The sequence below is a fragment of the Numida meleagris genome, chromosome Z (assembly GCF_002078875.1).
Source record: "Numida meleagris isolate 19003 breed g44 Domestic line chromosome Z, NumMel1.0, whole genome shotgun sequence".
In the NCBI taxonomy this organism is placed as follows: domain Eukaryota; kingdom Metazoa; phylum Chordata; class Aves; order Galliformes; family Numididae; genus Numida; species Numida meleagris.
In genome coordinates this window covers 12,537,809-12,550,526 of record NC_034438.1, presented here as the reverse complement: position 1 = coordinate 12,550,526, position 12,718 = coordinate 12,537,809, and positions in this window count along the sequence as shown.

Genomic DNA, 12,718 nt, shown 5'->3' with positions numbered 1-12,718 from the left:
TGCTCCTACTAATGTGGACAAATGAGTTTTATGCAATGGGACTCATCAAATTGGATTATTGCTGTATAAAATTTGTTCCGAGAGATGAAGTCATCACAAATCAAGGTTTGATTAGGAAAAAATGAAACAAAAAACTGTCTGCCTTATTCCATCCTTCCAAAAAAAGGGCAACAAAAAATAAAAGTAGATTTCCTGATTGTGCATCATAGTGTAGAATATTCCTGTAATAGATTATATGAAGTTTGAGTTCAAATACTTAACCTGCTGTTTAGCAGTTAAATATTACTTATTATGAGTTATTTCTGTCTTGGGATTGTGCACAACACACTGTGTCTTAAATTCTTAAATCTGGATTACAACAAATTTCTGAATAAGAATGACCTTCTGGAGAGCTAGCTTGTGGTTGGGTTTGGTGACAGAGACTTGAAAAGGCTTCAAAACAAACGAAAAAAAAGTATGGCTCTTCTATATTAGTAGGAAGAGAAGAAGGAATGTTAGTACTTTACTCTTCCAGCGCTCCATATGAGGATGTTAAAAGTAACATCCTCAGCCAGGGATCCATTTACTGCAGGCCCTAGCTTGAGGTTGAGAGGCTTCTGGAGAAAGACTTGTTTAGGGGCAACAGGTAGGGTAGTGGGACTGTGTGATATACATACTTCCAGCAGCTTCTGAATTGCCTCTTTACTGCTAATATGTGTGACAGTGGAAAGTCTGAGGCATCAGAGCCAGGCAGGGTAAGCTGAGAGTATAAAAGGTTGCCAAACAACCCTGTGATTACTGAGCTATTGAAGATTCAGTGGCTGGAAAGAGATATATGTCAATTTAGTACCTTAATAATAGCTTACTACGTATGTAACCTGAATATACAATAAATAGTACTCGACAGCTGAAGTGACTGGTGTAACTTCCTTGTCTAAAATGCAGCTTTCTCAGTTTTTTGGAATCAAGTTACATTTGTTTTGTCTCCTGCTGTATTTATACAAGGAAAGGGAGTCATAGAGTAGAGGGCAATGCATTGCATGCAACAAAAGCCCCATCACACTGTGGGAGATGCGTTTCTGCTAATCAGGTGGGTGCAGCAAAGGAGGTCCCACTGTAGTACAGAGGCAGCAGCATTAGCTTGGAAAGGTGCACAGGGAAAGTTGCCTTGGAGTGAATGGATACTCAGCATGAAAGGCCAAAACTGGAGTAAATTACGAAGAATAATCCAGGCAAGTTAGGCTTCAATACCTCATCATTCTTCTGCTGTGCAGCATTGCTACCTGTGAAGATAAGTTCACCCAAAAGTATTGGCCTTGGTTTTTAAAATGGACAAGTCATCCTCTGATGCCTTGGTATGTACAGTCTAACTGTCAAGCGACCCATTTTTCTATGAAGTGATAGCTTTACACTTACTGAGAGCCAGGAGTTTCATAGTGTTTGAAATTGGGCATTAAATGAAGAGTCACACTAGAAAGCATAGTTCTTCATCTGAAACCTAATTGGGGAAGTATTAAACTCAGCATGACATAAATACTTAGATAGCTAAGCATTTGTCTGCTTTTTTCCAACCATAAGTTAGCCTACTAGCAAACAACATATTTATTCATGAGCTTTCTTTTAACTCAGGAAAACGTTAGACATGTATTTAGGCTTAAAGACAATTCCACAAACTTAATAAGCTCAGAAATTAGGAAGTCATATTGAAGTGCTATGCCTTTTTCTTTAGCTTTAAGTACGAAGATCATGGCCACCATCTGAAAAGGGGAACTGCAGATGTTCTCTGTGTATTATTATTTGATTCTCTTCAATAACATGACCCATCAGAAGAGCATGAGCATGCACCAAGATTTTAAAAGGGAAAAGAACTGTCTTAGTAAATCTTTGGGAAAATATCAGATCGCAGCTCCTGGAATAGCAGGTTTGTGATTTGATGAAACCCATAATCATTTCAGACCTGAAGGCACTATTATAAGGGAAGACTCTGTCCAGATTTACAAAGCTAGTCGAGTATTCTCACTGAAAATTTTTGTTGAAAGAAAGAAATTTTTATGGCTGTATGGATATTCCCATTAAGAGTGCTACATTTTCCCTTTTTAAACATTAAGAAAGCAATATTTTCAACAAGAATAGATTTTTCTTTTCTTAGGGACCTCTTCTGAGATTACGAAAAAATGAAAGACTTGAAAGCAGATAAAATATTTATGATGCATTTCTTCCTGGATTCCAAATAATGGAAATAATGAGATAAATAAATAGAGAAAAATAAGCATCTCTATATATTTGCTAAGATTTTTTTTTTACAACATAAGCTGTGCCAATGGATTTTCAATGAATAATTTCACTGAAGATGCTTAATTTTGAAAAGTTGTAAGTTCAGTTGGAAATTCCTCAGTTCTGGTAGTTCTCTTTTCTCTCTAAGCATATTAAAACTTTTATTTATTCTTCAAGTTTCACACTAGAAGTGTTGAAGGGCTCAGACAGTTTGGCAGAAAAACATGCCTGGAGGCTTTAAGAGATACGAAGAGCTGTGAAACTGACCACATCCGTCTCAAAGAACCAGAAACAGACTGTGGCACTGACTTTTGATGTAAGTCTGTTAGGTTTTGGCTTTGTGCCATAGTTAGTTGTGTAATAATTCAGCAAATCACATTTTACTGAGTTCTACAAAGAAGGTCAGCCAGTTTCTGTTGAAGTCAAACTGAATATACAAAAAGGAGCATACGTTTCAGTGTTTTTCTAGTAGGGGATGCTTTCCCAAAGCAGTGCTTTAATGCTAGAGGTTAAAGAGAGTGCCCAGTATGTAGACATGTGGGTTGCAAAGCTATAAGACAAAATCAAAACATGAAAAATGCTTAAGAAAGGAGTATATTCATCTCATCTTTCATTATAACTTAGGTTGGATTTAAATTCTTTTCCTGAATTTTTCACTCAGTGTTTTAAAACTAACCATAATATGAGTGTTCTTTCTCCTAGCATACACATTCCACCTGGTACAGAATAACTGTTCTATGAAAAATTACTGAGAAAAAATATAGGACTGAAGGAAAACTAATGAAATAGATATGGAGGTTTAGTATTTAAAGAGATATGGTACATGCCAGCTGGGAACAAGGAAGCTGCTATATTCAAAGATCTGAATTTGTAAAGTAACACGGGCATGGCATATGAATTAATGTAATTTTCAAGATACTAGCATACGTTAATGGTAATAACACTAATCAAAAAAGAAAAGGAGAGATGGTAGATGAATTAGTAGTCCCAAGTCATCATCAATATTGTCTTTTTCTCATATACTGAAAAATCTAAATGTAGAATGAAATATTAGAAAGAATGTGTTTAATTATTAGTTCACTGCCATTTCACGATACCTACAGGTGAGTTAGTTAATATCAACATATGTTGTTCTATAACTATTGAGCCACATTTATCTCAAATCTTTAAAAAACGATTGTAGAAAAAAAAACTGTGCAACCAGTGATGCCTGACCTCAGTATAATTATTTTTTCACTGTTACATTAGAACACCAATCATTATAGTTCCTCCAAAGAGCAATAATTTAAACAAATAAGAAATAACTCTTTGTTGATACTGAATTAATATTTTCCTGTATTCTCCTAATACAATTAAAAAATAATAATCTAATAATTAAAAATGAATATAGAAAAAATTAGAAGAAATAATAACACTTTGTAATAGAGAGCAGTTCTCCCATGACTTACTTTTCTTAGCTATCTCGGTAAACTAAAAATTAAATTTAGTAATATGGGTTTTTTTTCTTTTCATTTGAAGGAAGGAAAGTGAAAATTGCTTGTTAAGTAATGAAAGAATAAAAAGGGAAAAATCTCAGTGAAGAATAGCTGGGGGTATCATTTAATGTCCATCGGGAAAAAAAAAAGATTTATTTTTATATTAGGTAGATGCATGAAGTGACAACTCGTGTGTAACAAAGATGATGACTGTGAGATGATGACTGAGATTTTTCTAATGAAGTCAGCTGCAAATTTGTACCACAATTACCATGCCATAATGATCACACTGACAGGCAGAAAGTTGGCAGGACTGCAGGGCAAGAGTATGTAATAAACAAAAACATAGTTTTGGGCACTGTGAAAACTCTAGATCTGTCTCCAAAGGCAACAGAAAACACTGGGGCATACAGGCATTCCCTTAAATGGAATCATGTTCTCATTTGTGTATTGAAATGCAACATAGCTTTTGGAAGAACAATTGACAACTGTTTTATGTTGTGTACTTGAAGAAAATAAATATTTATCCAGACAGTGAATACTGAGTAAATCAATCATTATGCTAATATGCAGAATCATATATAGATATTACATGAATTACAGCTATTATTTAAATAAAATTTATAGATATATCCATATTTTTAAGTAACATTTCATAAGGAATCAGTCATTCCCAATTACTTTACTTACACACTGCCTGCAGCATTTGTTTTTCAGAATTACATTCTTCACTTCCCCAAAAACTGAAACAGATAAAAACAGAGCATAGTACAGTACCACCTTGTGTTGAGATGAAAAAGGTGCAGCCTGCTTTTCATCGTGGAACAGAATGACTGCCCAACAGTCATCCTTTGTAGCAAGGAGAAAGAAGACTTATAGGCATTTTCAGAAGCAGGTTTGTTTTATTATTATTATTATTTCTATTCTAATCAGTTACTGAAGCCATTCACGAGACATGTATAGCTGTGTAGTAGTGATGCTGGCAACATGCATGACTTGATACCCATTTTCCACACTCAGATAAGTACAGGGACATGTATCAGCTGTAAATATTGTGGTCCTTGGAAAGACTGAAAACTTTATAGATAGAATACGATGGAAAATGATAGAAAGAACAAAAAAAATGCAGTGGGGAATCTCCAAAGAAGCAATTGTTTCTGGAAGTATCTGCTGCACATTGGTATATAGGTGTAGAGATCTACACACCATGAGATCACTTTTGGAGGTTTGAGATGGTTCAGATTTCCTCTTCTCTCCTGCAGGGAATTCTACTACTCCTCCAAGTCACTCACTGAGAAAAGAGACAAAGCTAGGAGAGGCTGTATATTCCTTATACACGGATCTTGTGCACTCTAGACACCAACGTTCCTATCAGCAAACAAAGTCATATGAGTTATGAAAAAAAAAAATCCAGGATAAAAGTAGCTGTTTACATGACCTTTTTGAACTTACATGGAATACTTTATCACAAATAGGTTGTTCAAGAAGAAATGTTTTTTACTTCCTTCCATTCCTAAGGTTCTCAATGCAATATCTGTCTTCTATTTGTCTATTTTTCACATATGACACATGAAATATTTTACAAAGATGTATTATTTCGTCCATAACATGAATGAGAAATGAACAGTACAAGAGATGAGGCAAGCTACTGCAAACTTCTTTGCTAAAGATTCAGTTTCACAGCTATAGCCTCTATCTCAAAATAGAGTCCTGCACTTTGGCCACAGCAACCCCAGGCAGTGCTACAGGCTTGAGCCAGAGTGGCTGGAAGACTGTGTGGAAGAAACAAACCTGGGAGTGTTGATCAACGCTCAGCTGAACGTGAGCCAGCAGTGTGCCCAGGTGGCCAAGAAGGCCAATGGCATCCTGGCTTGTATCAGAAAAAGTGTTGCCAGCAGGAGCAAGAGGTGATCGTCCCTCTGTACTCAACACTGGTAATCCCGCACCTCGAGTACTGTGATCAGTATTGGGCCCTTCAGTACCAGAAAGACATCAAGGCCCTGGAGCCTGTCCAGAGAAGGGCAATGAAGCTGGTGAGGGGTCTGGAGCACAAGTCTTACAAGAAGCAGCTGAGGAACTGGGATTTTTTAGTCTGGAGAAGGCGAGGCTCAGGGGAGACCTTATCGCTGTCCACAACTACCTGAAGGGAGGCTGTGGTGAAGTGGGGGTCAGCCTCTTCTCCTAGGTAACTAGCAATAGGACTAGAGGTAATTGCTTCAAGTTATGCCAGGGGAGGTTCAGGTTGGACGTTAGAAAAGATTTCTTCTCCAAATGAGTGGTTAGGAGCTGGAATGGGCTGCCCAGGGAGGTGTTCCCCAGGGATGATGCCCCAGGGAACCAGGCAAAGGAATGCAAAACAGTGTATGTGCCCAGCATTTGCCAGGTCTGATTACAAGCTTGGAATATCAAATTTCAGGTTATTTTTCTTGATCTGTGGAGAAATCTAAACAAGGATCAAGAAAGTTGCCTTTCCTCCATCCAAGAAAAAAGAAAATCATGTTCTGTTTTGTTTTTCCATCTGCGAAAACTCTGCATTTATAAATGTACACTGCCATTGATGTATTGCACTCCTGTTTTCCTCTGAAGACAAGACTTTCTGCATAGATCACATCTTCTCTTGGACAGCATAATCTCTCTACATAGTGAGTCATTTTATCTGTAAAAGTTTCTGGTCACAAATAGAGCTAAGCAGAGGCAGAGAGCCCTGGCTCTCCAGAGGGGTTGAATACATAAGGAAACTGCATAAGAACTCCCATGAGATAAGTCAAATTATTGATTTTAGCTGAATCACATTCTTTAGCTGAATCAAATTATTTTGAGGTTCAATCATGTGCTTTTTTCATAGAATCATTGAATCACTAAGGTTGGAAAAGACCTGTAAGATCATCCAGTCCAACTGTCCACCTACCACCAATATTTCTCACTAAAGCATGTTCCTTAGTACTACATCGACATGTTTCTTGGTTTCTTGAAAATCTCCAGGGACAGTGACTCAACAACTTCCATGGGCAGCCCATTCCAGTACCTGACCACTCTTTCAGAGAAGAAGTTATTTGTAATATCCAACCTGAAAGTCCCTTGGCACAACATGAGGCCATTCCCTCTCATCCTATTGCTGTTCCCTTGAAGAAGAGGCCAACCACAAAATCAACACAACCTCCTTTCAGTTAGTTGTGGAGCTCAATAAGGTCTCCCCTGAGCCTCCTCTTCTCCAGACTAAACAATCCCAGTTCCCTTAGCTGTTCCTCATAAGGCCTGTGCTCCAGTCCCCTCAGCACCTCCAATGAACACTGAAAATTTTCAAGGAGAAAAATCAAACATCTTAGTAAAGTTTAGAAATTTTTTTGGTCAAACTATATTTTTCTACTATAAAATGCCATTTAGCCTTTACTAACACTTTCTGTAGAATGATTTTGCTGTCTGGATAAAATATCTTCTGCTACATTATTCTTTGTATTCAAAGTCAGGATCCACATCAGTGTTTGTCTTATATGATTACTGTTGTTATTGATAAACTAAATATATTATGCAACTTTACAGTGCTACATAGTTTTTGTGTTTTTTTTTAACTGCCTGTTCTGATTACTCATACAATCTTTTCATCCTCTTTTCTTAAATAGAAACAGACAGACAATATGTTCACATCTGAGTTCTATCATGATCTTAAAAAAATGTTATGAGAGATCTATACAGACAAACAAAAACCTCTTCAAAGTTGACTGCCTCTGAAATGCACACCTACACCTGCAGGGAGGAACAGGAATGCTTCAGGAGCAAATTTAAAGTTTCACTATAGCTAGACTGTAAGTTTCAGTTCTAGGTTACATAGCTTCACAGGAAGGATAAGCCTGATCAAACTAAAATACTTAATTTAATTACTCTAAAACCAGTAAAATTTATATAGCGTTAGAAGAAAAGCAGAAGCAGCCTAGGAACATCAGAACAGTAAAGGATTTTGCATGTGCTGAACAGCAAGAATATTTGCACCTACAAAACTTTCTTCAGAGAGATGTAGAGGCCTAAAGATTTCCTCCAGCCCTAAGAGCATTTGAGTCAGCAGTTTAAGATGCCTTAAATGGTGCCAGCTGATGCAGTGGTCAGCTGCTAAATTCCTTTTACATACTTCCTGCTAGGCACTGCTGTTAAGGAAGATATGTAAGAGCTGCAGAAAATAATGGGGTTTGTAAGCAAGTGCCTTAACTGCAGCTATTTCACATGTCTTATATCACAGGCAGCTGCTGGGACCTACTTTAGGTTATTACATAAAATTGAACAGTGTAATTTAACATTAGGTGGAGAACGTATGAGTCATATGCATCAAAGGAATATTTCTCCTGATCAGTTTTCATTTTATTATTTTAGAGCATTTGCTTTATTTTGTTTCATTTTTAATTGGAGCTGTGCCCTTCATGCAAGCGGTCTGAGAACAGCAGAGAGTGATCCAGAATAAGAGAGAATTTAGTTCTGTTCTGAAAATAAACAAAGGCAAAACTCCAGCTGACCTTAGTGGGCATGAAGGAACAGCTTCCATTATCTCGCAAGCCATATGGAATTATTTATTCTGTTTTAAAAGTTGACATCTTTAGATATTATACCTGAGAAAAAGATTCCCTTGTCAAATTGATCTCAAAAGTCTTGCTGTAATTAGCAAGGGGACAATAGTCTGAACTTCTTGCTGCTTCCTCAGTTTAAATTGGAGAAGTTTTTACTTCAGTTAAGCAAGTTTGTTCCTGTCCAAAGTACTAGACAGAATAGTATGCTCAAAAGTGCTGTAGTTTCATTATAAGTAAAATAGAACAGATTTTCCTGCTGTACTGCATACCAGAATGGCTCTCGCATCTGCTTTCTTTTCTCTGCATTAAGAACCAGACCTTTCTACATATAAAGGAAAGATTCACCTTGGAAGATTCCAGATGTGGAGTTGTGGTGTCCATCTCATAGATAGTTTACACTGGAAATTTCCTTACTTTGGTTAAGATAGGATAGTGGTAATTTAATATTCCCTCATGTAGTTGAGATACCTAAGTTTTTGTACAGGAGTAAAGTGATTGTTCTGGTATAAGTTAGAAGAGGCAATTACTGCGCTGGTTTTGGAGCTCTGAATATATGCACCTGCTTCATGACACATGAACAGTAACAGTATTACTGATGGATATTGAGAAAATGCAAAGGGACATGAGGCAAAACATAAAATCTGCCTCATGGGATTATTCTGTTCAGCGCTTGGAGATCACTGTGATTCTTTTATTAAGAACCAGTATTAAGCAAAACTCTTTCTGAACATAAAGGTAAGGCACTAGACATTCAATTTGAGTTTAATATGTAGAAATGATGTGTTGAAGATTACTGTGAAGATCCAAAATGATTGACATAGATTACATACAGTGGGTTAAGTTCTTGGTTGATGCTCCTGTAGTAATACAGCAAAGGGTCAGTATAGCCTCTTCACAGCTGCAGCTCTTACAGTTTGAAAGCTTTTGTTGTTAAATGAAGGTGAGTTTCCAAACTTACAATGAACTTCCACATATTTACTTCATTTTGACAATTTCTTCAGATATTTATTCTAGTGTTGTGTATATAAAAAGAATTCCAAACATTGAAAAGGTCTGATATACATGGACCTTTTTCTTGTACAGCTGTCTCCAATTCATTTCCTGCACTGTAATTGCCTGTGGTGGAGATTTGAAGCACAGATGCCCAAAATGGGCCTTAGAGCTTGATATTCAGGCAGCTTCCTAGTGTGACAAAATATTGAAACCTCCAGACCCATAAGCAGTGTTACTGACAAGGGCAATTTTCTAAAGCCAATTCTGGGCAAGTGGGATGTATGCCAGATGATGCAGTGATCTGCAGAGTAGCCAAAGCTGAAAGAGTAAGAATTAAATCATAGTCCACTTTGTCCTCTCTCAAACATATTTGGTAAAAAGCTCTAATTACTGATCTTTCTGTCACTGCACAGAAGACAGACAGATGTTGGACTAATCCTAGTATGATGTCCTAATACCAGCTGTCACTAATAGAAACTGGAGCTGACAAATAGTCTGGTTCACCTGCATCAATGGTGAAAGCACTTGAACTTGCCAATGTAATAATCCTACACCACAACTTGGTGGCAGACCATGCAAAGGCAAACTCATTGAAAAATGTCCCTGTAGAAAAGCGAAAAAGCTATGCTGCAGGTAAGCAGCCTCTGTTCAGTACTATTGTGTCACTGCTGTTTTGAATGGTCAGCAATATTGGTGAACTTTCAGTGACACGGTTGAAGAAGTGACAGGGATAAGTATGCTTACATTTCACTTCAGTCTGTGAGGATATGGCTTTCAAAAACATCCACACTGTATCGCCAATTGATGAATGCTTATATTTGTCTTCGGATGCCTGGAAAACTAACATCAGAACACAGAACTTTGAGAGTTCTGGGGAAAAACAGACTAAAAATCTGGATCTTGGAATCCAGTTTTCACTTCAAGTCAGATTCTCCATCAGAAAACTTAAGTTTCTGGGAGATAAACAGAACATATTTTCGATGCATGATATATAAAGACAGTCTGGGAGTCTGAATTCTCTTACTTGGTAAGCAGTACGCTTAAATCCAACAGAGCTACACTTAGAGCAATTTTAAAATTTTTATCCTGGAAAAAAAAATAGTTTAAGAAAATGTTTAGCAAAATGGTTTTGGGAAGTTTTGTTTCTAAAATAATACTGCAGAAAAAAACAAAATCTATAGGATTTTTTATTTTTGAGGATGGAAGCTCTGGTCCATAAAATGGCAAAATGGTCTCAACTTTCTTCATTTGCTGAGAACAAAGAAGATTGCATGCTATCTGGATGTTACACTAAGAGTTTTTACACCCAGGTGGAAGTGTTTGGGTTTTGTGCCTAATACATTACTGTAAGTTCCTTCTCGTCTTTCAGGCCACAAGAAGAAAAGAGCTGGCAAAACAGGGAAAGGATCTTGTATGTTTCCCTGTTGAAACATCCTGGTGGTAAGTCCTGCAATATGACCTATATCTGAGCCATAGCTACTTAACAGAACAGCCAGTCATCTGTCACCTTCAGTAGAGTTCAACTATGTCCAATAATCTACTTGTTAAACACTCTGAAGAAAGAATTGCCAGCAGGACATAATATTACTCATGGGCCTAAATCAGAGAATTATGAATTGCTTCCTACAGCATCTCATCTCTATGCTATCAAAGCTGTTCATTCCAAAAGTTGTTCTGCAAATGGAAGAGAGAAAACAGAGAGCATGATAAAATTCAGGCTAATGTGAGATTGACTGTGACAACTAGGGGACATTAGGTAAAAGTGGCAAGTGGCAGATTAAAAGTGCAGGCTGTTCTTCCACACAGTGGCCATATCAAAATAAACACTTTAGAAAACTCAGCAAAACTAATGGAATTTTCTCAAACATGTAGATAAACATGTAGATAGTGATGCTCACTCGGAAAGCATCTAAAATATCGATTTTGGCAGGATGGGAGAGTATTTTGGGGGAAGAATTTCTATTTGCTTCCCTACTCCTGGATGTACTTCAGGTATGTGCTATTTTTCTCTCATTAAAAACATGGTAACAAAGTTAAGAGTTTGGTTGATCCAGTGCAGCTGCTCTTATTCTAAAAATTGCACGAGCAGCTTAATTTTATTCCTACAGCATATTGATGTCATGTCCTTTCTAGTTAGCATTGTTAATTACCATGATGTGTACGCATGATACATCCGTTTTCAGATGTGCTTCCTCCTGTATATTATACGTTCTTTTTAAAAAATTAACTTTGGCTCCTGATAACATTACATAGATTGAGAACTCACTCTTTCAACTGAAGTCAGTGGGAAACTTATGTACTTGAGGCTTCTAGATATCACAACATATGTTTTGATTTATTTATTATTCATTAGAATTAGTCTATGTTACAATTATAACTAAGACACCATGAAATCATGTTCTTGATGAGCCATGAGAGTCTTATTTCACTTAAATATTGATCAATAAATATGCCACAGCTGCTATCTTCTATCTTTTATTTTTTCCCTTTTTAAAAATCATTAATGGACTCCAAACCAATTCTACAAATCATAGTCTCTGCTGGAAAGCTTGCTACCCAAAAGCATCATGATTTAAAAGAAACTGCACTGTAAATGACTGTTTATGAAAACAAAGTAATGTACCACTAAACTCCTGAACAAAGGTGAGCAGAGGCAGTGATTGCAGTTCATCTTTTACTTGTCTTCTGATTACATTACAGCATGGATTATCTATATTTGTTAGTCCATGGCATAATGATGCCCATTTGACAGTGTTTTCTTCATAATTATTTGTGGTGAATGTTTTCAAACTGATTTTTAAGAATTCAGATCCAGTATGAATACCAAAATAATTTATATAACATTGCCTGGTTAATGATATACTGTCAGTAAAGAACCTGTGAGAGTAATTGATCTTCATCAAAATGCTCTTTTGGACATTTTTCCATCTCCACAGCTTTCATCAAATTTACAGTCTAAATCAGTGGTATGTTTAAAGACTTGCTGCTTTACTAGAGTTATTAAAACATTTGCTGAAGACTTTGATGTTGTATCTATCTTGTATATGTCATAGAATCACTGAATGGTTTGTGTTGGAAGGGACCTTAAATAGACCTTATAGCCCAACCAGTTCCAACCCACTTGCTGAGGCAATTGCACTCCCTGTCAGCATCTTGGGTAAGTTTTGACCTTGGTAGACAATTAAGAAAATCTGGTTAGGTTGGAGAGGAAGGATAGTTCTCAAAGATACAAAGTTCTAGACATTTCATGAAAAGAAAGTTAGCTAAGCTGAGTAAACAAAAGAAAATTAGTGTCCCTTTTGTGGAAAAAGCATTAATGTGAATCCAGCTATTCTACTAGACAAGAAAAGATATACAGAGAAGCAAGATACAAGAAAATAAACTCATTTTTATGTGCTAAGAACTAAAGTATAGAGGGCTGAGTGATTTGTAAACACAGGAATG